At 41.4% G+C, this 25,249-nt stretch overlaps 1 protein-coding gene across 1 annotated transcript in view; it reads right to left on the reverse strand.

Moving 5' to 3' along the window:
• Positions 1-25,249, reverse strand: part of LOC106572303 (helicase ARIP4) — a 69,501-nt gene that overhangs the window by 42,310 nt on the left and 1,942 nt on the right. The gene's annotated exons all lie outside the window — the stretch shown is intronic.

Here is a 25,249-nt window from a genome sequence, read left to right on the forward strand (position 1 = left end):
ACAACATGCCTACCACTTTGAAGATGCAAAATATTTTTTGTGAAACACAAAAAAACAGAACTTGAGCGTGCAGAACTATTCACCCCACCAAAGTCAATACTTTGTAGAGCCACCTTTTGCAGCAATTACAGCTGCAAGTGTCTTGGGGCATGTCTCTATAAGCTTGGCACATCTAGCCACTGGGGTTCCGCTGGTGTACAGCAATCTTTAAGTCCTACCACATATTCTCAAATGGATTGAGGTCTGGGCTTTGACTAGGCCATTCCAAGACACTTAAATGTTTCCCCTTAAACCACTCGAGTGTTGCTTTAGCAGTATGCTTAGGGTCATTGTCCTGCTGGAAGGTGAACCTCCATCCCAGTCTCAAATCTCTCCCTCAAGAATTTCCATGTATTTAGCCCCATCCATCATTCCTTCAATTCTGACCAGTTTCCCAGTTCCTGCCAATGAAAAAACATCCCTACAGCATGATGGTGTTCTCGGGGAGATGAGAGGTGTTGGATTTGCGCCAGACATAGCATTTTCCTTGATGGCCAAAAAGCAACATTTTAGTCTCATCTGACCAGAGTACCTTCTTCCATATGTTTAGGGAGTCTTCCACATGCCTTTTGGCGAACACCAAACATGTTTGCTTATTTTTTTTATGGCCACTTCTGTAAAGCCCAACTCTGTGGAGTGTATGGCTTAAAATGGTCCTATGGACAGATACTCCAATCTCCGCTGTGAAGCTTTGCAGCTCCTTCAGGGTTATCTTTGGTCTCTTTGTTGCCTCTGATTAATGCCCTCCTAGCCTGGTCTATGAGTTTTGGTGGGTGGCCCTCTTTTGGCAGGTTTGTTGTGGTGCCATATTCTTTCCATTTTTTAATAATGGATTTAATGGTGTTCCGTGGGATGTTCAAAGTTTGTGATATTTTTTATAACCCAACCCTGATCTGTACTTCTCCACAACTTTGTCCCTGACCTGTTTGGAGAGCTCCTTGGTCTTCATGGTGCCACTTGCTTGGTGGTGCCCCTTGCTTACTGGTGTTGCAGACTTTAGGGCCATTCAGAACAGGTGTATATACTGAGATCATGTGACACTTAGATTTCACACAGGTGGACTTTGTTTAATTAATTATGTGACTTCTGAAGGTAATTGGTTGCACCAGATCTTATTTAGGGGCTTCATAGCAAAGGGGTGAATACATATGCATGCACCACTTTTCCATTTTGTTTTTTAAATCATTTTTTGAAACAAGTATTTTTTTTCCACTTTATCAATTTGGCCTATTTTGTGTATGTTCTTTACATGAAATCCAAATAAAAATCCATTTAAATTACAGGTTGTAATGCAACAAAATTGCTTGTCTATGGCAATTTGAGAACTTTTGTGGAAAAACTACACTTTCATTTCCCCCACTGTAAAACAGTATATCGGCAGATATATTGGTATCGGTAAGTTGTTCCCACTCAAAAAATCTGAATCGGACCCAGTGCTCGACTTTGGCAGGAGCTCACAGGAACTGAGTACCGGCACCTCAAATTTTCTACTGCTTGAGTTCCTGGACCTCTAATAAAATATTATCTCAAAAGTATTGTGCAGTAACTGCACCAAAATATAAAACAGTACCAGCATCCAAAATGAGTACCGGCACCTATTTTAGACCAAGTCAAGCACTGATCGGAACCCCCAAACATTGACTTCATCATCATCACACGTGCCTATATCAACAACCAAACATCTCCTCCCATCTTCAATGTCTCCAATACAACAGTCGCTGAGGATTCCCTGGGTTTCATCAGGGGAACATGGTGGACTTTCCAAGAGGGTGGATCAGAAGTAAGGTGCAGGGGATCATTCATACCTCAACCCTGTTCTCTTTATTTTTTCTCCATCTCTCCCCCCGCCCTTCTCTCCTCCAACACCTCTCTTCCTCCATCTTTCCCTCTCTCATTCCACCCCCTTTTCTCTCACCAGTGGTTAGGAGGACCCTCCAGTGATCAGCCACCTCCACTCTCCTCTGAACTTAATCTCCAGCACCACTGATTCCTCCTGATTCTCATTTCCCCCTCTTCAGTCTCAGTACTACCAGTCTCTCTGGCTGCCTCCTGGCTGCTTACATAATTTAACTTGCTGGTTTTAAGAATTAAGCTTTCAGATAGCTCTTTGTTGACTGTTGCTGGGTGTTATCATCTACCATCAGCACCGGCCTGTACCATACCTGCCCTAAGCGCTCTCCTGGCCCCTTACACTAAGTCTGAATTTGTCCTGCTAGGTGACCTATACTGGGACATGCTTAAACCCCCTGACCAAGTCTTAAAACAATGGGACTCCCTAAATCTCTCTCAGATTATTATCAATCCCACAATAATCCTGATAGGCAGGCATCAGTCCGGTGTTTTCTGTAATGACCTTAGCGATCACTGTTTTACAGCCTGTGTTCGTAATGGCTTCTCTGTTAAACGACCTGTCCTGATTTGTCATAAACGCTTGCTAAAAAAGATTAATGAGCAAGCCTTCCTTCACGACCTTGCCTCTGTAAATTGGTATAGAATCAGCTTGATCCCCTCTGTTGAAGAGTTGGCAGAGTTACTCCACCTCAATAACACCATTTTGCGAAAGGCTCTGCACACAAATACTCAGGCTGACTGGCTCTTGTTCAGGCAAATGAGAAATAAGTGCGCTCAGGATATCTGGAAGGCCAAAGTGTGTAACTTTAAGGAGCAGTTCTGTCTCTGTGGGTCTAACCCCAAGACGTTCTGGAAAATGGTGAAAGACCTGGAGAATAAACCCTCCTCACAGCTGCCCATGTCCCTTAATGTTGATGATTTGTTGTTACTGACAAGGAGCGTATGGCTGCGTTCTTTAATCAACACTTCATTAAGTCAGGATAACTATGACACAGCCATGCCTCCTTGCTAGCAACATTTCCTCATCTCCCAGCCCTTCCAATGCAACTAGCCCTGATGCTCCTCCCTCTTTTTTTCCGTGCCCTGCTACACAGTTTCTTCCTGCAGGCGGTCACTGATTCTGAGGTGCTAAAAGAGCTCCTTAAACTTGGCCCCCAAATAATATCTAGGTCAGATGGTTTAGTTTAGGGATGCACAATACATTGGTATTGGCCGATATTAGCTACAAATGCCAACATCGGCCTGATGTCCAGTTTAACACTGATGTGCAAAACCGAAGTCAAAGCTGACATGCATACCTATATAACGTAGGTAGATGACGTAATGACGCCATGAAAAATACAGCGCTACACAGAACTAAAGCAGAAAAATACTAAGCGTAAACTTCCAACAACTAAACAAGTTGCAGTCATTTGAAAGAGCAAGAACATTTCAGCGAAAAACATTAACGCCAAGATACTGGAATTCATTGCCCTTGACAATCAATCATTCTCTGTCGTGGATGATGTTCGCTTTCGCCGACTGGTCGAGCACCGGTACACACTACCAAGTAGGCTCTATTTTTCAGATGTTGCCCTAACGGAGTTACACAGTATTGTTGAAACGCACATCTATGAGCTAGTCTTCCCTGTGGCTCAGTTGGTAGAGCATGGTGTTTGCAATGCCAGCATGGTGTGGGTTCGATTCCCACCGGGGGCCAGTACAAAAAAAAAATAAAAAAAAAAAAAAGTATGAAATGTATGCATTCATTACTGTAAGTCGCTCTGGATAAGAGCGTCTGCTAAAAATGACTAAAATGTAAAAAAATACTTGCTATGGGCGTCACTGCAATTAGCTTCACAACTGATATTTGGACCAGCGATGTCAGCCCCATGAGCATTAGGAGACTGACTGCACAGTGGGTCGACTAGGATTTCGTACTGAGCAAAGCTGTATTGCATGCTCAGGAATGTGCTGGTTCTCATACCGCTGCTGCCATTTCAATGACATTTGAGAACATGTTTGAAACTTGAACATACTCCTAGGTCCATTCGAACAACTGACTGGAGAAATAAGCTACATCAACTGCGTCTGCAGCAGACGTGATACCCTCTGTCATGGCTAGGGTTGCACATTTTGGGGATATTCAGAGGTGGAAACTTTCCATGGGAATTAACGGGAATATGGGAATTAACGGAAATATATGCAAATTAATAGTAATACCATTTAAATGTAGATGTGTTTTGCATTGGATATATTTACCATATATGGAGACAGAAACAAAAACCTTTTACCTTATCATAAGTAGACAATTGCAAATTATGAAATCCTTTCAATAGAAAAAAAATGTAGTTACGAATTGAACTTTAACTGAGTTGACTTCACATGGGATGATTTCACTGAACAACAAAAGGAAATATTGAATGATCCCCAATGATCCATCGCATCTCCCAAAAAGGTTTTCAACATCTGTAAAATGATAGTCTAGAAAGTAAAGCTTTGGTTGTCTTCCACTCAGGCTTCCATGTCTTCTCCCTGGACCTCCTCAATGTCTTGAACATCAGACTCTGAGGCCTCATCTTCACTGTCACTTTCCAACCTCGTTGTCAGGCTCAAAAAGCCTAGAATTTGCCCGGATGGCCACCAATTTTTCAACCCTTGTATTGGTCAGCTTTTTGCGTGCTTTGGTGTGTGTGTTCCCAAGCAAGGACCAGTTGCGCTCTGAGGTGGCTGATGTTGGTGGGATTTGGAGGATGATGGAGGCAACAGGGGAAAGAGCCTCAGATCTACAAAGTCCCTTCCACCAGGTGGCTGATGAGATATGTTGGCACGACTGCCATATTGCATCTCCATCCCAAAGCCCTGGCGAGACACGGTAGTGATGACACCATAGGCCTTGTTGATCTCTGCACCAGACAGGATGCTCTTGCCAGCATACTTGGGGTTCAACATGTACGCTGCGGCGTGTATGGGCTTCAGGCAGAAGTCTTCACAATTTCTGATGCATTTCAGAACTGCAGTTTCCTCTGCTTGGAGCAACAGTGAATTGGGCAGGGCAGTACAGATTTCTTCTCTTACATCTGCAAGCAGAGTCTGAACATCAGAGAGGATGGCATTGTCCCCCTCAATACGTGCAATGGCTACTGCTATAGCTTTCAGGCTGCTTACCACTCTCTCCCAAAATACATCATCCAGGAGGATCTTTTTGATGGGGCTGTCCATACCAGGAGACTGTGATATGGCCATTTCTTTGAGAGACTCCTTCCCCTCCATGAGACTGTCAAACATGATGACAACACCACCCCAACGGGTGTTGCTGGGGCAGCTTCAATGTGCTGCTCTTATTCGTCTCACTTTGCTTGGTGAGGTAGATTGCTGCTATAACTTGATGACCCTTCACATACCTAACTATTTCCTTGGCTCTCTTGTAGAGTATATCCATTGTTTTCAGTGCCATGATGTCCTTGAGGAGCAGATTCAATGCATGAGCAGCACAGCCAATGGGTGTGATGTGAGGGTAGGACTCCTCCACTTTAGACCAAGCAGCCTTCATGTTCGCAGCATTGTCTGTCACCAGTGCAAATACCTTCTGTGGTCCAAGGTCATTGATGACTGCAGCTCATTTGCAATGTAGAGACCGGTGTGTCTGTTGTCCCTTGTGTCTGTGCTCTTGTAGAATACTGGTTGAGGGGTGGAGATGATGTAGTTAATTATTCCTTGCCCACGAAGTGTCGACCACCCATCAGAGATGATTGCAATACAGTCTGCTTTCTCTATGATTTGTTCAACCTTCACTTGAACTCTGCATCTAGCAAATGCGTAGATAAAGCATGTCTGGTTTGAGGGGTGTATGCTGGGCAAAAAACAATCAGAAATCTCTTCCAATACACATTGCCTGTGAGCATCAGAGTTGAACCAGTTGCATACACAGCTCGAGCAAGACATTCATCAGCATTTCTCCGACTACGTTCCTCCATTGAGTCCCAAAAAAATTCTGATTCCAGCAGGACCATGAGCTGTTGCTATCGATAAGGTGTCTGATTCATAATTTTCACCTCAAATAGAAGTAGAGGGACTTTTGTCAGAGGTTGCTTGTTGTGAGCACTGAGGGAACTTTATGCACTTGGCCAGATGATTCTGCATCTTTGTTGCATTCTTCACATATGATTTGGCACAGTATTTGCAAATTTACACAGCTTTTCCTTCTACATTAGCTGCAGTGAAATGTCTCCACACATCAGATGGTGCCCGTGGAATTCTCCTGTAAAGATTAGAAAGAAATGAGTAAAACAAATACAATTCCATGTACAGATAAATAGTTAAGCAGTTAGATTAAACAACCTTTGTAATGGGCGGCAGGTAACCTAGTGGTTAGAGTGTTGGACTAGTAACCGGAAGGTTGCAAGATCAAATCCCCGAGCCGACAAGGTAAAAATCTGTCATTCTGCCCCTGAAGAAGAAAGTTAACCCACTGTTCCTAGGCTGTCATTGAAAATAAGAATTTGTTCTTAACTGACTTGCCAAGTTAAATAAAAGGTCAAATAATATATATATTTTTTTAATGAAACATGTATGGAAACAGGTGAATTAACACTCAGCAGGCTCAGGCAAGCTAAAACCCACATGGTAGCAAAAACTAACTAGCAGAAATTGATAAGTTAGAAATTATTTAAAACACTTTACTAGTTAACCTGTCTGGGTTAGGGGGAAGTATTTTCACGGCCGGATGAAAAATGTACCCAATTTAAAACAGGTTACTACTCTGGCCCAGAAACTACAATATGCATATTAGTAGATTTGGATAGAAAACACTCTGAAGTTTCTAAAACTGTTTGAATGGTGTCTGAGTATAACATAACTCATATGGCAGGCAAAAACCTGAGAAAAATCCAAGCAGGAAGTGAAAAGTCTGAGAATTGTAGTTCTTCTTTTGATTCTCTATCGAAGCTCCCGTGTCTGTGGGGGACGTTGCACTTCCTAAGGCTTCCATTGGCTGTCTAAAGCCTTCAGAAAGTGGTTCGAGCATTTTCCTGTCACTGGGTAGAGTATAGGAGCTCAGTTACTGAGTGGTCTGCCTGGCAACAAAGGGATTGGATATGCTCGGTCTCGCGAGCGTGCCCCTCCTTTTTCTTCTTGAATGAATATGCTATTGTCCGGTTGGAATATTAATCGCAATTTTACGTTAAAAATACCATAAAGATTGATTTTAAACAGCGTTTGACATGCTTCTAAGTACGGTAATGGAACATTTTGACTTTGGATAAGTGATCTGTACGCACGAACAAAACGGAGGTATTTGGACATAAATATGGATTATTTGGAAGAAAAACAACATTTCTTGTGGAAGTAGCAGTCCTGGGAGTGCATTCTGACGAAGATCAGCAAAGGTAATACAATATTTCTAATACTAATTCTGAGTTTAGGTTGCCCCGAATTTGGCGGGTGTCTGAATAGCTCGCCGTGATGGCCAGCTATGTACTCAGAATATTGAAAAATGTGCCTTCTCCGTAAAGCTATTTTACAATCTGACACAGCGGTTGCATAAAGGAGTAGTCTATCTATAATTCTTAAAAATAATTGTTATGCATTTTGTTAACGTTTATGATGAGTATTTTTGTAAATTGATGTGCACATTCACCGGACGTTTTGGTGGGAATACATTTTCTGAATATCACGCGCCAATGTAAAATGATGTTTTTGGATATAAATATGAACTTTATCGAACAAAACATACATGTATTGTGTAACATAATGTCCTAGGAGTGTCATCTGATGAAGATCGTCAAAGGTGAGTGCTTCATTTCGCTGTGTTTTGGGTTTTATTGACACATGTCCTTGCTTGGAAAATGGCTGTGATTATTTTTGTCTATGTACTCTCCTAACATAATCTAATGTTTTGTTTTCGCTGTAAAGCCTTTTTGAAATCGGACAATGTGGTTAGATTAAAGAGAAGTGCATCTTTAAAATGGTGTAAAATAGTCGTATGTTTGAGAAAGTTGAATTATGACATTTTGTTGTTTTTGAATTTTCCACCCTGATATTTCACTGGCTGTGTCCCGCAGGTCACCTAGTCCATAGAAGTTAACAAAAAATCATGTGTCATAAAATATATTCACCCCACCCAGTATTGTAATCCAAACTTACCATAAAGCATGTAGTCTTTGGCTCAGACAGTGTGGTAGTGTGGGCTCAATAGCATCTCATTAGTGTGCAAGATCTTGAGAATCAGTTGTACATGTGATGGAAGACTAAACTGCACGTGATGGAAGAATGCACTGTGCATGCAGAGGGTTGTAATTCCATTGAATTCGGGATAGTTTAACCAAAATATGCCATAAGACCTAGAATTGCCTGGTGTATCCCACAAAAAAGGTTCACTGTTATAAGCTAACCTTTTGATGAATTTAAGCAAAATTCCCCAAATTCCAGGGCTCAACTTCCCATGGAAAAATTCTGGAAATTTAACGGAAAGTTTGCAACCCTAGTCATGGCATTGAAACGCCTGCTCAACAAAACTGCTGACACAGTTTTGGGGTTAAAACTTGCAAAAGTAATCTACAAGAGGCTGTGAACAAGCGATTCGGTGGCATACTCTCTGAGCCTCTTTACTGTGTCGCCACCATGCTCAATGCTAGGTACAAGGACCGCTACTTCGATGCAGACAAGAAACAAGGTTTAAGTGAAATGTTAGACAAAGCTGGACAAGATGGAAACGGTGACAGTGCGCACCGAGGAAGAGAGGCACGGACAGACAGAGCTGAAACTTCATTGGTTGACATGTATGAAGGAAAACCTGGTTGAGACTGAAGAAATGAACAATGAAACAGCACAGCAAGTAAGTGAAAGAACTATGCTTTACTGGTAATGGGGACATACGTAAATGCCCCCCCAAAATATTTTTGATCAGTGTGTGTAACTATTAAACTGTACTAGAATGCATAAAAGGCAGCAAAAGTTTTAAATATTGCTTATCGGTATCGGGTTTTTTTGCCAAGGAAAATATCGGATATCAGTATCAGCCAAAAATGTCATACATTCAGAGGTCATTCAATTCAATATTCATCAATAATAATAAAAAAAAGCACTTTCTGGCTAAAGACAAGAATAACAAGGGAAATCCATTAACTAATAGTACAGGAAGATTGCAATAAAAACAATACTACAGAGATAAAAAATACGTTTTTTCCTCTAAGAACTTATTCAAGAATGATCTAATGTAATCTATTACAAAAATAAAGCAAACTTGATGGAATATGGAGAAAAATGCACAAAATTCTTCCTGAATCTCCAATACAGGAACGCTAACAAAAATTATTTGCAGAAACTCGTTACTGAAGACGGAGTCATCTAAGATTCTCCGAATGATATTTTAAAAAGAGGAAGCTAATTCTTTTAGGCAGATGTTCTCTTTTCCGTCTCATCCTCTCCCACTGAATGAAGATTATGGTAAGGAATTCTTTCCAAATAATATAAAAATGGAAAATTAACGAAAATGTACAGAAAGATCAGTGTGAAGGCCAAATTACAGAGGAAGAACTTTGAGGCTATTAAATCCGTTCAGTCTGGAAAAACCCCAGGGCTTGATGGCATACCGGTAGAGGTATATTAAGCCTTTTTTGATATACTAAAAACTCCATTGTTAGATTGTTTTAACTACTGCTATAGAAATGGTAGTCTGTCAGGTACTCAGCAGGAAGGTCTTATTTCTCTATTATTAAAACAAGACCCAGACGGCAAATCTAAAAAACTAGAGACCCCTTACACTTCAATGTTGTGATGCAAAAATTCTAGCGAATTGCATAGCACTCAGAATTAAAAAGGGTTTTACCAGGTATTGTTCATCCTGATCAGACAGGTTTTTTTACATGGACGATACATTGGAGATAATATACGACAACTACTAGAAATAATAGAACATCATGAAACATCTAAATACCAGGCCTGGCTTCTTATAGGAGATTTTGAAAAGGCATTTGATAAAGTAAGACTGGATTTTATTTATAAAATGCCTGGATTTTTTCAAGTTCGGTAATTCTCTTATAAAATGGGTAAAAATAATGTATAGCAACCCCAGGTGTAAAATAGTAAATAACGGCTAATTCGCAGAGTTTTGAATTGTCCAGAGGATTTAAACAAGGGTGACCGCTGTCACCATATCTATTTGTTATGGCCATCGAAATGCTAGCTATTAAAATCAGATCCAATAACAGAGGATTAGAAATCCAAGGCTTAAAAACAAAGGTGTCCATGTATGCCGATGGCTCAAGTTTTATATTAAGTCCGCAAGCTAGATCCCTGCAATGTCTCATTGAAGATCTAGATAACCTTTCTGTACTCTCTGGACTAAAACCTAATTATGATAAGTGTACAATATTACGTATTGGATCTTTAAAATACAACTTTTACATTACCCTGCAGTTTACCTATAAAACGGGCTGATGGTGAAGTAGACATACTTGGTATTCATGTCACAAAAAATATAAATAAGCCCTCCACAATGAATTTCAATAGAAAACTTGTAAGAATAGAGAAAACTCCTTAGTCATATCTCAGTTTACTCACTTATGGCTCTGCCTACTCCTGATTCGTTTTTCAAATCATTTGAGCAAAATATATTTAGCTTCATCTGGGTCACTAAACCAGACAAAATAAAAAACGTGCCTAAACTCGGCAAAAAAAATAAACATCCTCTCACTGTCAACTGTGTTTATTTTCAGCAAACTGGGGGGGGGGGGTCAAAATCAAAACTAACAGTCAATGCAGCTGGTGGCCACACCAGATACTAAGTACTGCAGTGCATCTCCTCCTCATGGACTGCAACAGATTTGCTAGTTCTTGCTGTGGGATGTTACCCCACTCTTCCACCAAGGCACCTGCAAGTTCCCAGACATTTCTGGGGGGGAATGGCTCTAGCCCTCACCCTCTGATCCAACAGGTCCCAGACATGCTCAATGGGATTGAGATCCAGGCTGGCAATGGCAGAACACTGACATTCTTGTCTTGCAGGAAATTAGCCATACTGCTCATTCTGTGCGTGGTGGCATTGTCGTGCTGGAGGGTCATGTCAGGATGAGCCTGCAGGAAGGGTACCACATGAGGGAGGAGGATGTCTTCACTGTAACGCACAGCGTTGAGATTGCCTGCAATGCTGTGACACACCGCCCTAGACCATGACGGACCCACCACCTCCAAATTGATCCCGCTCCAGAGTACAGGCCTCGGTGTAACGCTCATTCCTTCGACGATAAACGCAAATCCGATCATCACCCATGGTGAGACAAAACCGCGACTCGTCAGTGAAGAGCACTTTTTGCCAGTCCTGTCTGGTCCAGCGACGGTCGGTTTGTGCTCATAGGCGACATTGTTGCCGGTGATGTCTGGTGAGGATCTGCCTTACAACAGGACTAAAAGACCTCAGTCCAACCTCTCCCAGCCTATTGCGGACAGCCTGAGCACTGATGGAGCTATTGTGCGTTCCTGGTGTAACTCAGGCAGTTGTTGTTGCCATGTCCCGCAGGTCTGATGTACCGATCCTGCGCAGGTGTTGTTACACGTGGTCTGCCACTGTGAGGACGATCAGCTGTCCGTCCTGTCTCCCTGTAACGTCGTCTTAGGCATCTCACAGTACGGACATTGCAATTTATATCCCTTGCCACATCTGCAGTCCTCATGCCTCCTTGCAGCATGCCTAAGGCACATTCACGCAGATGAGCAGAGACCCTGTGCATCATTCTTTTGGTGTTTTTCAGAGTCAGTAGAAAGGCTTCTTTAGTGTCCTAAGTTTTCATAATTGTGACCTTAATTGCCTACAGTCTGTAAGCTGTTAGTGTCTTAACGACCGTTCAACAGGTGCATGTTCATTAATTGTTAATGGTTCATTGAACAAGTATGGGAAACTGTGTTTAAACCCTTTACAATGAAGATCTGTGAAGATTTGGATTTTTACAAATTATCTTTGAAAGACTGGGTCCTGAAAAAGGGACGTTTCTTTTTTTGCTAGATTTATATAATGAATATGAATTGGGTGGGTTGAGATTATTAAATATAAAAGCACTAAACCTCCCTAAAAGCGTGCCTTATTCAAAGGTTTTACTTGAACCCTAAATGGTTCTCAAGTAGATTACTAAGAAAAGCTCATCCACTGTTTAAAAATGGCCTTTTTGCCTTTGTGCAGATTGCCATGTCTCATTTTCGATTAATTGAAAATGATACTTTGAAAAAAGTATCTCTTTTTCAAACAAACATCGCAGAGCTGGCTACAATTTCAATTTCATCCCCCTGAAAAGATAGAACAAATATTATGGCTGAAATCAAATGTGCTATTCGATAAATTACCTGTACTTATTTATGCATATCGGTGCATCCCTAGTTTACATCCTTTCGTCGTCTTTAAGGCTGCAGCCCCTATCATCATCCTCTCACCTTTTTAACCCTTCTCTCCTCTCTGGGGAGGTTCCCATTGCTTGAAATGCAGCCATGTTGCATCCATTATTTAAAGGGGGAGTGATTTAAAGGCCAATTTCTATCTTGCCCTGTTTATCAAAAGTGTTGGAAAAATTTGACAATCAACTGACTGGCTTTCTTGACGTCTATAGTATTCTCTCTGGTATGCAAACTGTATTATGCTCAGTTTATGAATGTGTCACTGCAACCTTAAGATCAAAAACATAGCTCAGGCAGTAGGAAGTTCTCTCCATTTATATGCAGATGATACCGTCTTATACTCAGCTGGCCTCTCCCCAGATTTTGTGTTAAATGCTCTACAACAAAGCTTTCTGAGTGTCCAACTTTCTCTGCCCTTAACCTTATTTTGAACACTGCAAAAACAAAGGTAATATGGTTTGGTAAGAAGAATGCTCCTCTCCCCACTGGTGTGATTACTACCTCTTAACTAGCTCAAGCTCACATCACAAGTATTTGGGAGTATGGCTAGACGTTACTGTCCTTTTCTTAGCACATATCCAAGCTGCAGGCTAAGGTTAAAATCTAGACTTTCATCTATGGTAATCGCTCCTCTTTCACCCCAGCTGATTCAGATGACCCTCCTACTCATGCTAGATTACGGAGATCAACAGGTAAGGGTGCTCTCGAGCGGCTTGATGTTCTTTACCATTCGGCAATCAGATTTTCCACCAATGCTCCTTATAGGACACATCACTGCACTCTATACTCCTCTGTAAACTGACAAGCTCTGTATACCCGACGCAAGACCCACTGGTTAATGCTTATTTATAAAACCACTCCTAGGCCTCACTCTCTCCTGTCTGAAATTACTACTGCATGTCTCATCCTCCACACACACCCGTTCTGCCAGTCACATTCTGTTAAAGGTTCCCAAAGCGCACACATCCCTGGGTCACTCCTCTTTTCAGTTTGCTGCAGCTAGTGGCTGGAACAAGCTGCAAAAAACACTCAACGGGACAGTTTTATCTCCATCTTTTTAGTCAAAAGACTCAAATCACGGACACTCTTACTGACACTTGTGACTACTTCACGTGATGTATTGTCGTCTCTACCTTGTTTGCTCTTTGTGTTGTCTGTGTCTAACAATGTTTGAACCATGTTTGTGCTGCTACCATGTTGTGCTGCTGCCATGTGTCGCTGCCATGCTATGTTGTCATCTTAGGTCTCTTATGTAGTGTTGTGGTATCTCGCCATGTTGTTTTGTCCTACATATTTTTTTATCCCACCCCCGCAGGAGGTCTTTGACCTCTTGGTAGGCTGTCATTGTAAATAATAATTTGTTCTTAAAGGACTTGCCTAGTTAAATAAAAAAGGTGCAGAGAGGACACCTCCTTCCCTTCCACTATTCAAAGCACAGACACACACACACACACACACGGGAGCTGGCCAATTGTCTGGGAGAAGAAAGAAAATCCCTTTGTAAAATAATGTTTATTTTAGCCTATTCACTGATGGAAATACCAGTCAATGGAAATACACTTGACTGGTCATGCTTATGGATGTATAGGTTCATTTGCATAATTTAGTGGAATTAAATTGGTACAGAGCTTGTAAACGGAAAATCTGTCAGATGGCGCAAGAGAGCTGCTGCTAGAGCCTCTCAAACTGCTCAGTTGTGGCTGCTGGAATGAAGCGTGCTTTTATAAGCCCAATCATTGCGTAACAATTCTAAGCGCAACCGCGTGTTAACTGTTTAAGGCCACGATTAAATATAGCTACCATTTTAATTTCTCAACTGGTAATTGATGCGCGCTTCCCATTCGCCATTCAAGTGCTTATAGGCAACGGTTGGCAGGCTTCAGCGCGTCACACACCACTTTACAATGAGCTGGAGGCAGTATGCATTTTGAAAACATATACTTAAATTGTTTGAAACCTAAACGTTTTACATTACGAGGCATGTCTTACCTTGCTTCAAATTAAAATCCGACCATAGAAACATAAAGGCAATTTTATAAAGAGACTTACTTCCATATGACATTAAAACCAGTAGCCTGTTTCTATTGGTTTTCAAATCAACTTTCTTTCATTGTCCAGTAGCCAAAGGCACAATCCGAGTCATATTAGCAACCTATGCTAGTTGTTGCATCTTTACATATTCCCCTCTTTCAAAATTTCGAACAGATATTTTAATCTCTGTCACAAGAAACCACTTGTTACAACAGTGTTTCCCGCTAATTGCATTGTGGAACAAACATTTGCGCGTAGCTTACTGCTTTGTGTGCATTGCTGCGCTTATAAAGTGAAGAAATAGTACATCAACATTTTAAGCTAAACGTTCTGATCCGATGTACAAGACTCATTGCTTTTTAAAGTGTTTTCTTTTTTTATGCAGCCTGTAGGCCTACTGGTTGTATTCATTTGGGATATCACCCCACAACTGTCCCAGAGTCTGTTTGGAATAGGCTATTTTTTTTTCCTCGAACAGAACGACAAACTGACCAATATAATACGTTGCTGCTATGAAAGTGAACTGTGTCTATGCGTGATCAGGGGTGTATTCATTCCGCCGATTCTGTTGAAAAAAAGTTTCTTAGACGGAAGCAAAACAGAACAAAAACGGGGATAAACATCTGTTTGCAACTGTTGGACTAATGATTACACCCTATATCAAGCTAGATGCAGGCAAGAGTACGTAAGGCGGTAGTGAATGTCACTGTCTGTCCATGTGTCACGGTCTGTCGCCTGAAATTTGTCTCGACCTGTGTGCACCTACGTTGTAAACTTTCATTCATAGGCTAGGTTGTAGCAACCTCATGATGGGTATAGGGAGAATTTGAGTATCATGTTGTAGCCTAAACCTGAGCTGTTACATTGAACTGGGTGAATGGAATATGAATGAGTCATCCAATATGCTGTAATAGAAATAAGGCCAAACTCATGAAGAATTTTTTTTTATCCTCCCTCATCTTAAATGGCACTGACTTGGCCTTACGTAATGGAAAAACAATACAGCACTCCTTGTGATGTAATGCAATTAACAGTCTTTGCATAACTGGGCAGCAGAAAGAGGCAGAGCTAGAAGTATATGCCAAGGCTAACAATGTGTCAGGGTTGGATTACAATACACTTTACTGACAGGACCAGACCTGTAGACAGTGAGTCCAATCATGTCTACGGGCTTTCCTACCTCACAGAAACACTGGGATACATACAGTACAAACCCAGTTACACTAAAGTGTGAACTGTTTTTATAGGGCTCTCAAATCACTTGTTTAAACCACATCAGGAGACAATTGTTTAAGCCTGGGAAAAATTGAAGAAATTTCAATTTTTGGGTGTAGTTACCCTTTGATGCAGTGCATCAGGAAGAGACCGTTGATTGGTTAAGCGGTGTTGCTGTAGCGCTCATGTGATTGCAGAGTTTACAAAACAAATGGCCACTGGATTGATGCAAATAATCATGATTTCATTCTGCCAGCTACTTTGTAGTTAACATTTCATTGAGAATATTTTTGGGAAACCCTTTCCATCCATTCAAAGACTTATTTGTGATTTAGCCAACTCTGTTGTATTTGTTGTCATGCCAGATCACATAGGCTATCCTAATGGCTAGCATCAAATGTTTTTCATTTAGGACTTAGCTAAAGCATACAGGTCTGGCAATCAGAGTTTGCTTTAGGCTCCTTTCGATAAAAACAACTATAGAGAGGGAAAGAAACCCTCATCTTTCTTCCTTTCCACACAACTCCTCCTGTGGGGTTTTCACTGATGAATCGTGCTGCTGTTTCGTCAAAGAAATACTGTAGACAAAGAAGCGGCCTGGACACACACACAAAAGATGTAAAACACAAACAGACTAGAGGGAAGACTTGTCAGAGTTGTGGATCCCTGGGAAGAGTCAAACAGCAGAATGAAAGACGCTGGCAGCAGCCTATTCCTGTGAGGCAAAGCTCTCATGATGCATTGTCGAGCTCATCACTCAGCTTGGTGAAATTAAATTCACATCACTCACAGCCTTTTCTTGTGCCAATGCCCAATGCAGTGCATATCATCATGATCCAACCCAGCTTCAATGTCAGGTTAGCCGACACAACCTTGAGCAAAGAGCTTTTAAGGAACTTTCTAAAACACCGACGCTAAGTAGCTCATAGAACACAACTTTCAGCTATAGTGACTTGAATTCAAGGAAGAAAATGATGGTTGGTGGGAAGAGGATAGCAATGGAGGAATTGTCAGTAACAAAAGAGCAAGCTAATTGGAAGGTTAACAATGACCTTGTTAGCCTCCCAGGAAGGGGTCGGGTCACTGTTTCAATTCTACAGTGAGAGGGGCTGCCTTTTCAGACAGGAGATACAACAAGCCCTATTCAGCGGTACATGACCTTGGTTTGTGAAACGATTGTATTGGAATATATGGTTTGTGTTTAATATAAGTGTATCTTTCTCCATGTAGAGTAGGGAAAAAAACTGCACTACCCCTCACGAAGATCAACGGGGGAAACCAGTCGATAGAGTGACCTGGGAATTGAGATAGATAAACTGAAATTCAAAGAAAACAAAAGAAATAACAACAGAGAATGCTCTTTTTGCACAACCTGAACAAGGTTTGGGTATTATACAGTATACCGGGGTATTTTGGAAAAAAAATACAGGATGGTTTTCAATAAATGGATGGTTTTTTTTAAATGAATTTGAATATTTGCATCTACTTTTTAAGTAAATACCTGTAGTCAACTTGTGCAATACGGTGGAAGATAAAGTAGATTGCTGTCTTCATTTTACATGTCACAATTTTTCATTATGAAGCTTACTGGTAGTCCCCAGTCATGTGGCGTTTGTTTCCAAGCACACAATGATGAGACCGGAGACTTGTGAGTAACTCACTGTTGTGCAGCTCGCACCAGGTGATCTAGTTACAGTATGGAATTCACAACTAAATGTTTGACAGGTAGATATCTTATAAATATTAACTGTTTAAAATGTGCTAAATGTTCTGCAGTTGCACAATTGGTTTGCTAATTTAGTAGCTTGTTAGCTTCTTCCAAAATCCAGCTTTGCTTGGTAACAGCAGAGAATCCCCTTCGGGATCAAGAGCCTCGCTGTCAAATGTTTGTTTTGTGCCTGCAGCAAACTGAGTAGCATTTTTAGGCCAGAGCCTCGTTAGCATTCTCTATGGGGACTCTACATGTACTTGTTAGCAATGCTAACCTTCAGATTACAAAAGCTCAGTGGGGTTTGAAAATAGCGCCCTTTGTGTTCAGTGTCGGTATTACCAAATATCCCGTTATGGCACAAGGTCGTTATGATGGCATTACAATCTGGATACCGCCCAAGCCTAAACTGATCTATTGCAATGTTGATCGCCATATCTTGCAGATGTTTTACAAATCTGTCCTGCAGAGTGTCCTGTCATTTGGCCTGTTATGCGCGTTTGTAAACATGAGAGTGCAAGACCAAACTGCAGCAACACATAAAAACAGCGAGCAAGATAAATGGTATAGGCCAAGAGTCGGCCAACAGCCAGTACACAAATCTCATACTCCAAAAACATGACAAACATTCTAAAGAAGGATAATTCTAAAAAGGACAGTACCAACTTCCTCCTAAATTCACCCAAAGCAGCCGCAGCCTGACTAGGGGGAAAATACTTATTGAAAAGAAACAAATAGATACAGGGACTTTCAGCCATTAGGCTGTTTAATGGAAAGACTTAGCAAAGACTATTTATTGGTTGAAGGGAGTGTGTATTGAACATCCACAGTAAATATGTAGCCCATTGAACTTTTCATATCAATTTTATTGTGCACCATTCTGTGTTTGTCTTTTAAGCACATGACCAAACAAATTTCCCCCTGGTGGGATAATAAAGTTAATCTAATCTAAGGAGTTATGAGAGGTCTTCATGACATTTCAAAACATGCATTGCATCCTCCTCCTGAATGATCCCCGGCAGCAGTGGGACGGGTCGGGGGAGGGGTCTGGTTGTCTCGTGTCCTCGAAACCCACATGCCAAACGGGGGTGGGGAGTACATAGCCTAAACCCTGCTAAAATAGGGCCACCAAGCTTCTAGATGAGGTAACGCAGGGTCAAGGGACACCACAGACATGGTCAGAAGGATACGAGCCCAGCACCCTCAGGACAGAGCCAAACGGCCGGACTGAAGGTCATGGGGGACAAAGCCACCAGGCTGGAAACAGGAAGCGAGAGGAGTCGCATGGGGCTGCAGTTGGGACTCCCTAAAAACACGACACTTCGATACAGCTACGCACAGAAGTTTATTTTCGTAGCAGGTTAGGAGAGCATTTTCTCTAACCTTAACCAAATTCTACTAACGTGCTACATTAATTCTACCAACCTGCTCGGTAAGCTCTCCTAACCTGCGAAAAAGTCACTTCCGGTCATAGCTGTTTCGAAGTGGCATGTTTTTAGGGAATCTCGTAGGGCCAGGACGATACCAGTATCGCGATACTCGTTAGTATCGTGGCAAGGAAACAAAACACGAAGCGGAGTTGACTTCTTTAGGAAAATTAGCCCCAATGTTGGAAACAAACATTATGTTGTCACCCAGAGTTACATATAGTCACACTAAGTGTCCAAAACATTAGGAACACCTTCCTAATTTTGAGTTGCACCCCCTTTTGCCCTTAGAACAGCCTCAATTCTTCGGGACATGGACTCTACAAGGTGTCGAAAGTATTCCACAGTTGTGTCAAGTTGGCTAGATGTCCTTTTGGCGGAGGACCATTCTTGATACACACGGGAAACTGTTCAGCGTTAAAAACCCAGCAGCATTGCAGTTCTTGACACACTCAAAACAGTGCACCTGGCACCTACTACCATACCCCGTTCAAAGGCACTTAAATATTTTGTCTTGCCCATTCACCCTCTGAATGGCACACATGCACCATGCAGGTCTCAATTTCTCAAGGCTTAACATGTCTCCTCCCTTTCATCTACACTCTTTTTATTGGATTTAACAAGTGACATCAATAAGGGATCATAGCTTTCACCTGGATTCACCTGTTCAGTCTGTCATGGAAAGAGCAAGTGTTCCTAATGTTTTGTACACTCAGTATATTTTACAAGCTATAGCACACAATATTTTACAAATGCATGTTTTTAAAAAGGACCAAAAAGTTTTATCTGCCTCATGTTTTCATTTTTGCCTTGGGAAAAAAAATGGATACTGGTATTGTCCCGGCCATAGAATCTCGCTACAGTTTCCTCGTCACTTCCTCACACAAATAAACACACACGTTGAGATATAGGTCACACACACAAAACGTGAGATGTCACACACTTCTGTGTGTCTACCATGTCCCTTAGGGTGGGGTGGGGGGTGGGTCAGTCTTTGACATGTTCATTTTGTACGTGTCGTGTTGCCTAAGCCACTTCAACACAATGGAAAGGCATTTTTTCATCTGCGAAGGCAAGAAAAGTGGAGGGGGGGGGGGGGGGAAGAAATGCTTAACGAGGCCACTGAAACGAAAGACAGCTGCTTGCATAAGCTGACTTACATAAGAGCTGGCTAATGCCGCTGTTACTTACAAGTAAAGTGATATGAGATATGCTTAAACAAGATGCACACAGTTAGGAATGCACGTCAGCGTAGGTTGAATACGCTGTTCCTGCTTGTCCTTATAAAAACACAAAAAGGAAATCCAGCGGTGAACATTAAAATGGGCCTAGTTCCAGACTACAGTACAGTATACAGTCCAGGGCACAGTGGGAAGTCCCCCTCTGATGTCCTGAGATCTGTCTGTCTCCAAGGGGACAGAGCCTCAGTCAGGCACTTTGATGAACACCAAAAGGGCATGCATCAAAAGGGGCACATAGTGGGAAGTGGGCAGTGCAGCCCTTCTGATGTATAGCTAAATATGGATGCGAGTCTGTCCCTTGATACAGTAGGTCTATAATGTGCTGTATCTCCAAAACACTTTATCAGTAACCTCTACCATTTCATCGCTAAGTAAACATAAAAAAATAAAAACGTTGACAAGCTCAACTTAAGCTGATCAATTTGCTTGTATAACAAAAAGGCATGTTGGGTAAGACTAAACAGAGAAAAAAAAACCCCATCAAAGTAATGTCATAAAACAATTGTTTTGCTTTGGTGGTTCATAACGCAAATTGATTTTTTTAACAAGCCCCCCCCCCCCTCAAATACAATACCCACTAGAACTGGCCGATATGGACAAAAATCCATATCAAACTGCCTGAATTGAAGTGATAATGATCAATAAAACATGTGACCCGATTCAGGAAACTAGGCGTATGTCGCAAGTCACTACTTCACAGGAGAGCCGTTTGAACATAAAAAATGTTTGTTTTTTCATCAAAATTCATTTTCTTGGGGCAGACATGCCTTCTTGAACATGTGAACTTTCATGTGCCTTAATAACAAACTCGTATGCCATCTGTAAGTACGAATACAATTGTTAAATTACGAGCCTTGATAGTTAAGCCACAGAAAAAAGGGAGCAACCTTCCCACTAGCCATGATTGGCTGAGATAATGAGTGGGCTGGACATGCCGAGAGAGGAGTTCGGATTGGTTTGCCATAGAAGTTCATCAGTCTGTGTTGGTAATCCTGTCAAACACGGCTTTAAAAAAAAACATATTGTGTAGTGGAGCTGCATAAGTGTGGCTCACGTTTTGATATCAGTGGAATTAGAGTATGATAGCTAAAGAGATGGAGGAAACACCTGTCTCCGGATTACATCTTCAAACTAAGGGCAACCATGGCATGGCATGGCATTCCTGACTTGGAGATGCGTCCATGCACGATGACGTATACATTTAAGATTTAAAAAAACATGTAACGCTAGACTAATTTTGACAGAAAGTAGTTTCATTTCAAGCTAGTGTACTGTTAGCTAGCTAGCTGGCTCCCTAGCTGACGTTATCATTCGTTTCCCCAGAGTCGTGTGCTGTTCTAGTTAGAGTCTAATGTTATCTAGCTAACATTGAACATGGTTGGTTAGCTCCCAGCACTGTGGCATTGTTGGCACTGTTTATTGTTTAACTAGCTAACGTTGGCTGGCTGGCTCATTACCTAAAGTTACGAGACGTGTGTACAACACCCATTGAATAGGGCCGGTGTCAGTAAATGTCTGCAAAAAAGCGTAATGAAATTTTGCCAGCAGAGCTGATTAGGCTGTTTTCATGTTATCCAGAGGGAAACAAATCATCTGCCAGAGCGTCAAGTGTGTGCTTCGAGAGCGAAATGAGATAGGTGGGGCTAAAGCTTAGGGTGAGAACGATGCCGAATGGGCATAGACAAAGAAGAGCTCTTCACTAGATAGCAAAACATTCAAAGGCGATTTTCTCAAAAGTGAGTTTACAAGTTGATCAACTTTCAAAGCAGAATTACTTTCCCATTGTTCTGCAAATGCAGTGTATGATATACCAATTTGTAGCTCTGAGTCGCTACTTTTATAATGTAAAAAAACACAATTTCAAAATGTTGTTACAGAAGACCAAATCCAGGTGTCGAGTCACATATGTTTATAACGTTAACCTCTCTAGGGTAGGTGGCACCAAATCATCCCACCTACGTAACAGCCAGTGTAATCCCGTGGCGCGTTATTCAAAAACCTCAAAAATGCAAAAACTTCACTTTTTCAAACATATGACTATTTTACACCATTTTAAAGACAAGACTCTCGTTAATCTAACCACACTGTCCGATTTCAAAAAGGCTTTACAACGAAAGCAAAACATTAGATTATGTCAGCAGAGTACCCAGCCAAAAATAATCAGACACCCATTTTTCAAGCTAGCATATAATGTCAAATAAACCCAAACCACAGCTAAATGCAGCACTAACCTTTGATGATCTTCATCAGATGACAACCCTATGACATTATGTTATACAATACATGCATGTTTTGTTCAATCAAGTTCATATTTATATCAAAAACCAGCTTTTTACATTAGCATGTGACTAGCATGTGACTAGCATTCCCACCGAACACTGCCGGTGAATTTACTAAATTACTCACGATAAACGTTCACAAAAAGCATAACAATTATTTTAAGAATTATAGATACAGAACTCTATGCACTCGATATGTCCGATTTTAAAATAGCTTTTCGGTGAAAGCATATTTTGCAATATTCTCAGTAGATAGCCCGGCATCACAGGGCTAGCTATTTAGACACCCAGCAAATTTAGCACTCACCAAAGTCAGATTTACTATAAGAAAAATGTTATTACCTTTGCTGTCTTCATCAGAATGCACTCCCAGGACTTCTACTTCAATAACAAATGTTGGTTTGGTTCAAAATAATCCATAGTTATATCCAAACAGCGGCGTTTTGTTCGTGCGTTCAAGACACTATCCGAAAGGGTAAATAAAGGTGACGAGCATGGCGCAATTGGTGACAAAAAAATTCTAAATATTCCATTACCGTACTTCAAAGCATGTCAACCGCTGTTTAAAATCAATTTTTATGCCATTTTTCTCATAAAAAAGCGATAATATTCCGACCGGGAATCTGCGTTTAGGTAAACAGACGAAAGAAAATAAAGCATTCGGTCGACTCGGGCACGCGCCTAAGCCCATAGTACTCTGATCGGCCACTTGCCAAAAGCGATAATGTGTTTCAGCCAGAGGCTGCCTCGATATCGTTCAGCTTTTTCCCGGGCTCTGAGAGCCTATGGGAGCCGTAGGAAGTGTCACGTTAGAGCAAAGATCCTCAGTCTTCAATAAAAAGAGCCAAGATGAAACACTACTTGTCAGACAGGCCACTTCCTGCATAGAATCTTCTCAGGTTTTGGCCTGCCATTTGAGTTCTGTTATACTCACAGACACCATTCAAACAGTTTTAGAAACTTTAGGGTATTTTCTATCCAAAGCCAATAATTATATGCATATTCTAGTTACTGGGCAGGAGTAGTAACCAGATTAAATCGGGTACGTTTTTTATCCGGCCGTGTCAATACTGCCCCCTAGCCCTAACAGGTTAAAGAGATTATCTGGTACTTTTGTATACTTTTTAGCCAGAAGTTCTGAAAGTAGCACTCATGGGCCAAAAGTGGTCCCAGAAAATTGCGGAACACGTCACATGTGCAGATATGTGCACCGTCATTGCGCTCTCTCTCGCTCTGCTGTGTGCATCTTGCTAGCGATCACTAAAATGGCAACGGGCTGAAGCTCATTCGCTAGAACTCAAAATGCTAGGGGGCTGGCCCACGTGGGAGAAAATGTAGGGAAAATTGCTCGACACAGCTTCCAGAAAAACAGTCACTTTCAAATGTTGTGACTAATTAAGGTAAGACAGTAATTCTGTTCATAGATTATGCATGTATGAACTACACATTGACACATCCAGCCCCAAAGCAAGAGGTTTAAAAAAAAATACTTGGTAGTCGCCAAAGTTTCAGAGCAGGTCTTTAATGTGCACCACAGTTTATCTTTTAAACTACTACTGCTGCTACTACTACTACTAGTTTGGTGGTTGCGGTCATCAAATGTCCCATTAACAATCACCCATGTTAGCAAGCATTTCATTTCAAACGTCACATTTCTCTATTATAGGCTACTTATCGTAATGAACGATATCAGCAAAATGCCTGCGATCGGTGTCAATAATGTTCAGTTTAATCGTGCCACTTCTAATACCCAGCTAGATCATTAGCTTACATTCAGCATTTAGCCTAGTGGTGAGGCAGACAGACGGGGGCAGATTGAAATAGCTCCCTGATGACTCTATTAAAAGCTTCTCCGTTTGTGACCCGCTGCGGTGAACAATGCTGACCCCGGGTCACCAAGGTATTTTTAGGAGATAAACCCAATGCCAACAGAGGATTTTCTAAAACAGGAAGCCTAATCCCCTCCCACTTTTTTTTTTTAAATAGTAATGTTGTACAACCTAGCTTCTCTACACCAATAAACTATAGTGGATGTGAAAAAAACAATGATCTGAGTGAGCAGAGAAGAAGTACCATCCAATCCGGTTTTAGCAAAGGGTCACTTGGACACAACAGACAGATTCGGTAAAGAAGGAGGACTAAAAAGAGTGGTCTGGGAGGGGATCGCATATCCCTGTGGGTTGGTGGGGACAAACAGGGTTTCTGTTGAACAATCCCCTGCTCACTGGTACATCATCAACAGTGATGTTGGAGCCTAGATTCGGACAGACACCCTACCTTCCCTTACCATTCAAACAGACTGCTTATATACTCAGCAGACAGACAGACAGACACCATATCCAGTGACCCACACGTACCAAAAGAGATGGGCATACACACACATGAACAACCCCTTCCCTTCTATTCAACACACAAACATGCACGCACACACTATACGAAGTAAAACAAAGATATCTTAAACACACCACACCCCTTGTTTTTAAGTTGTGAATGTTGAGAGGTGTTTAAAGACATAAAGAGACTACCTAAAAACATTGAAATGAGCAGCCTGAAAAGTGCCAGAACGATAGGCTATTATCAATGACCTTAGCCTCTAAATATTTTAGACTGTTTCATCAAGAAACAGGCAGCCAACCGGCAAAAACAGTGGTCTTATTTATTTGGTTTCAGAAAGCGTTCAAAAAGAGCTCTTCAACGGACTCAGCATTCAACTGGCGTCTTGACAAAGGACCCTTGTGGATCTTAGAACAGTTAGCCTATCAAATGATGAAATTGTGCACTCAAAACATGCATTTAACAATATCCTGAGTGAATTAGCTAGTGACTAGTAATGGAAAACTAAAACATGATCACTATAAAAATGTATTAGTTGGAAAATGAATCAAAGAATCATCACGGTCAAAAGAAAACCTTGTATCTCCAAAAGTGAAACTTTTCAGGAAATTGAAAACACTGACAAATTTGACCTTGAACATATACACAAAACAGAGGTAAGTGTTATAAAATCCCAGTCTTACTGGCAGCTACTCAATTACATAACCCAGCACATTCCAAGTATAAGAATCATGGTGATCCCGGTCTATGGACTGCCTGCTA

Source organism: Salmo salar, chromosome ssa15 (assembly GCF_905237065.1).
Source record: "Salmo salar chromosome ssa15, Ssal_v3.1, whole genome shotgun sequence".
In the NCBI taxonomy this organism is placed as follows: Eukaryota; Metazoa; Chordata; class Actinopteri; order Salmoniformes; family Salmonidae; genus Salmo; species Salmo salar.